The following is a 5,000-nucleotide window of genomic DNA, read 5'->3' as shown; positions in this document are numbered from 1 at the left end:
GTGCGGGGACACCAATGCGTCATCGGGAATGTGCCATAGCCAACGGATATCCATCAGCCGGCGCTCACCGCCGAGGCAACGAGCTTACCTCTCAACAAGGAGGCATCCCCCGAAAGGGACACCAATGCATCATGGAGGAAAATTACCCAAGGGACAGTGCCATAGCCAATGGAGAACCATCAACCGGCGCTCGCCGCCTAAGCGACAAGCTTCTCCCTCAACAAGGAGGCAACCCCTGGGCTACGCAACGTGGCATTAGGAATCAAAGACCATTAGCCAGTTTCGCTTTTCCGTACGGGGACACCAATGCGTCATCGGGATTGTGCCATAGCCAACGGATATCCATCAGCCGGCGCTCACCGCCAAGGCGACAAGCTTACCTCTCAGCAAGGAGGCATCCCCCGAAAGGGACACCAATGCATCATGGAGGAAGATTACCGAAGGTACATTGCCGTAGCCAATTGAAAAGATCAATCGGCCGGCGCTCGCCACCCATCTCATTGAAATAGACGACCAGCTTACCTCTCAACAAGAAGGCATCCCCCAAAGGGAACACCAATGCGTCATCGAGGAAGAATTTTCGAGCAGCAACGAGCTTACCTCTCCGCAAGGGTGGGGCTTCCCCGAAGGGTTACAACACCAATGCATCATCAAGGAAGCTTTCCGACGGGACATTGCCATAGCCAATGTAGGACCACCGGCCAGCGCATGACGCCTAAACGACATGCTTACCCCTCAGCAAGAAGGCATTCCCTAAATGAACACCAATGCATCGTCGAGGAAGAATTTTTAAAACATAACTTTGCTTACCCCTCAGCATATAGGCAATCACCGAAGGACACGCCAATGCGTCATCAAGGAAGATTTTTGCGAATTCATTTTTTGATTTTTTGATGAACAATGAATTTAGAAAACATTTTGGCTTCACATAAAAGCATCTACAAACTTACCTCTCCGCAACGGTGTCCCTGCCCCTAAGGGTTTCAACACCAATGCATCATTAAGATAGTTTTTTCGAAGGGACAGGGCCGTTGCCAATGGACGAGATCCATCGGGTTTGTGCCATAGCAAATGGATATCCATCAGCCGGCGCTCACCGCCAAGGCGACAAGCTTACCTCTCAGCAAGGAGGCATCCCCCGAAAGGGACACCAATGCATCATGGAGGAAAATTACCAAAGGGACAGTGCCATAGCCAATGGAGAACCATCAACCGGCGCTCGCCGCCTAAGCGACAAGCTTCTCCCTCGACAAGGAGGCAACCCCTGGGCTACGCAACGTGGCATTAGGAATCAAAGACCATTAGCCAGTTTCGCTTTTCCGTGCGGGGACACCAATGCGTCATCGGGAATGGGCCATAGCCAACGGATATCCATCAGCCGGCGCTCACCGCCAAGGCGACGAGCTTACCTCTCAGCAAGGAGGCATCCCCCGAAAGGGACACCAATGCATCATGGAGGAAAATTACCCAAGGGACAGTGCCATAGCCAATGGAGAACCATCAACCGGCGCTCGCCGCCTAAGCGACAAGCTTCTCCCTCAACAAGGAGGCAACCCCTGGGCTACGCAACGTGGCATTAGGAATCAAAGACCATTAGCCAGTTTCGCTTTTCCGTACGGGGACACCAATGCGTCATCGGGACTGTGCCATAGCCAACGGATATCCATCAGCCGGCGCTCACCGCCAAGGCGACGAGCTTACCTCTCAGCAAGGAGGCATCCCCCGAAAGGGACACCAATGCATCATGGAGGAAAATTACCCAAGGGACAGTGCCATAGCCAATGGAGAACCATCAACCGGCGCTCGCCGCCTAAGCGACAAGCTTCTCCCTCAACAAGGAGGCAACCCCTGGGCTACGCAACGTGGCATTAGGAATGAAAGACCATTAGCCAGTTTCGCTTTTCCGTACGGGGACACCAATGCATCATCGGGATTGTGCCATAGCCAACGGATATCCATCAGCCGGCGCTCACCGCCAAGGCGACAAGCTTACCTCTCAGCAAGGAGGCATCCCCCGAAAGGGACACCAATGCATCATGGAGGAAAATTACCCAAGGGACAGTGCCATAGCCAATGGAGAACCATCAACCGGCGCTCACCGCCTAAGCGACAAGCTTCTCCCTCGACAAGGAGGCAACCCCTGGGCTACGCAACGTGGCATTAGGAATCAAAGACCATTAGCCAGTTTCGCTTTTCCGTGCGGGGACACCAATGCATCATCGGGATTGTGCCATAGCCAACGGATATCCATCAGCCGGCGCTCACCGCCAAGGCGGCAAGCTTACCTCTCAGCAAGGAGGCATCCCCCGAAAGGGACACCAATGCATCATGGAGGAAAATTACCCAAGGGACAGTGCCATAGCCAATGGAGAACCATCAACCGGCGCTCGCCGCCTAAGCGACAAGCTTCTCCCTCGACAAGGAGGCAACCCCTGGGCTACGCAACGTGGCATTAGGAATCAAAGACCATTAGCCAGTTTCGCTTTTCCGTGCGGGGACACCAATGCGTCATCGGGACTGGGCCATAGCCAACGGATATCCATCAGCCGGCGCTCACCGCCAAGGCGACGAGCTTACCTCTCAGCAAGGAGGCATCCCCCGAAAGGGACACCAATGCATCATGGAGGAAAATTACCCAAGGGACAGTGCCATAGCCAATGGAGAACCATCAACCGGCGCTCGCCGCCTAAGCGACAAGCTTCTCCCTCGACATGGAGGCAACCCCTGGGCTACGCAACGTGGCATTAGGAATCAAAGACCATTAGCCAGTTTCGCTTTTCCGTGCGGGGACACCAATGCGTCATCGGGAATGTGCCATAGCCAACGGATATCCATCAGCCGGCGCTCACCGCCAAGGCGTCGAGCTTACCTCTCAGCAAGGAGGCATCCCCCGAAAGGGACACCAATGCATCATGGAGGAAAATTACCCAAGGGACAGTGCCATAGCCAATGGAGAACCATCAACCAGCGCTCGCCGCCTAAGCGACAAGCTTCTCCCTCAACAAGGAGGCAACCCCTGGGCTACGCAACGTGGCATTAGGAATGAAAGACCATTAGCCAGTTACGCTTTTCCGTGCGGGGACACCAATGCATCATCGGGACTGTGCCATAGCCAACAGGTATCCGTTAGCCGGCGCTCACCACCAAGGTAGCAAGCTTACCTCTCAGCAAGGAGGCATCCCCCATGGGAACACCAATGCATCATGGAGGATGTGAGTCTGCAAGCATTCCCAACGGGACTCGAAAGCACGAGCATTTTGAGACCAAACGGCCATGGAGTTCTAGTTTCTGCCCGATAGTGTCATTGTTTGCTCTGCCATTCCTTGGCTAGGCCTTGCCTTTACCCGGGCATTTTTTTCTAGCGTTACCAACGGGTCATCTCTTTACGGGTTTCTGTGGCCAAACCGCCAACATTTGCCCGACATAGTTTTTCTTTGCCCGATAGAGTCATGCTTTGCCCCACGGGACGGGTAAAAATAACATTTCGCCTCCGGGGTATTTCGGTCTTTTTTCCAAGCATTACCCACGGGTAGTGCTTCCAGGGGTAACCAAGGCCAAATGGCCAAGAATTGCCCGATAGAGTCCTGCTCTGCTCGATAGAGCTGTGCATTGCCTTGCGGGACGACTTAATATAGCATTTCGATTCAGGGGCATTTCGGTCTTTTTTCCGTGCATTACCGACGGGTAGTGTTTTCTCGAGTAACCGAGGCCAAATGGCCAAGATTTGCCCGGGTGGTCTCGATAGCAACGTGCCTTGGCACCCGGCGTCGGGTGGCCTCGGCTTCCCCAAGGGAGGGACACCACCCCCCCCTATAGTAGTAAAATTAGCCTTTGCCCTTGTGGCAGGAAGGAACATCAATGTGTCCGAACTGAAGCAATAGGGGTTTTTTTGAGCATCGCAACTTTTTTTCATAAACTTTGAATTGGGACATCTTCACAAAAATATGAAGCAACTCCTCCAAAAAATTCAGAATTTTTTGCCAAAAGGATAATTTTATATTAATTAAACAAAAAATAAATAGATAAAAATCATAAAAAAAAAAAAAAATACAAAAAAAGTAAGAAAAAATCACAAAAAATTATAAACAAGCTACACAATAATTAGGTAAATATATTGGGTTGAAAAATAAGGCATCTATAATAGAAAATGTTTAAATTAAGACTTAAAAACATCTAAAAATAAAAATTAAAAAAGATTTTAAACTAACATTGCGAAAGTCCCAAAAGATGGCGACTAAACAAGAGTTTTTGGGGCGTTTCGACAAGAACATATTGGTGCTTGCATTGATTTGCCCGGCGACAAGCTACTTTTTAGCCGGTACCCAGCAAATTCTTAGCCGTTAACCAGCAACTTTTTAGCCGTTACCCAGCAACTTGCTTGCCGTTGCCTAGAAACTTCTTAGCCATTACCCAGCGTTACCCGTCATCTTGGTTGTTGTTGCCGATACCCAGCATTACCCGACAGCTTGGTTGCCATCACCCAACAACTTTTTACCCGATAGCCAGCATTACCCGACAGCTTGGTTGCCGTTACCCAGCAACATTTTAGCCGATACCCAGCAACTTTTTAGCCGATAGCCAGCATTACCCGACAGCTTGGTTGCCGTTACCCAGCAACATTTTAGCCGATACCCAGCAACTTTTTAGCCGATACCCAGCATTACCCGACAGCTTGGTTGCCGTTACCCAGCAACATTTTAGCCGATACCCAGCAACTTTTTAGCCGATACCCAGCATTACCCGACAGCTTGGTTGCCGTTACCCAGCAACATTTTAGCCGATAGCCAGCATTACCCGACAGCTTGGTTGCCGTTACCCAGCAACATTTTAGCCGATACCCAGCATTACCCGACAGCTTGGTTGCCGTTACCCAGCAACTTTTTAGCCGTTACCCGGTGAGCCAACTTGCCATGCCTTGGCTAGAACAGTCAACTGTTGTTGCCTACATTCATGTGCGATTCCCGATGCCTTGTCTAGACCGTCGTCTTGGCATACGCCCA

The sequence above is a fragment of the Rhododendron vialii genome, chromosome 11a (assembly GCF_030253575.1).
Source record: "Rhododendron vialii isolate Sample 1 chromosome 11a, ASM3025357v1".
In the NCBI taxonomy this organism is placed as follows: Eukaryota; Viridiplantae; Streptophyta; class Magnoliopsida; order Ericales; family Ericaceae; genus Rhododendron; species Rhododendron vialii.
The sequence above is the reverse complement of the archived record's forward strand: the minus strand, read 5'-3'. Positions refer to the sequence as shown.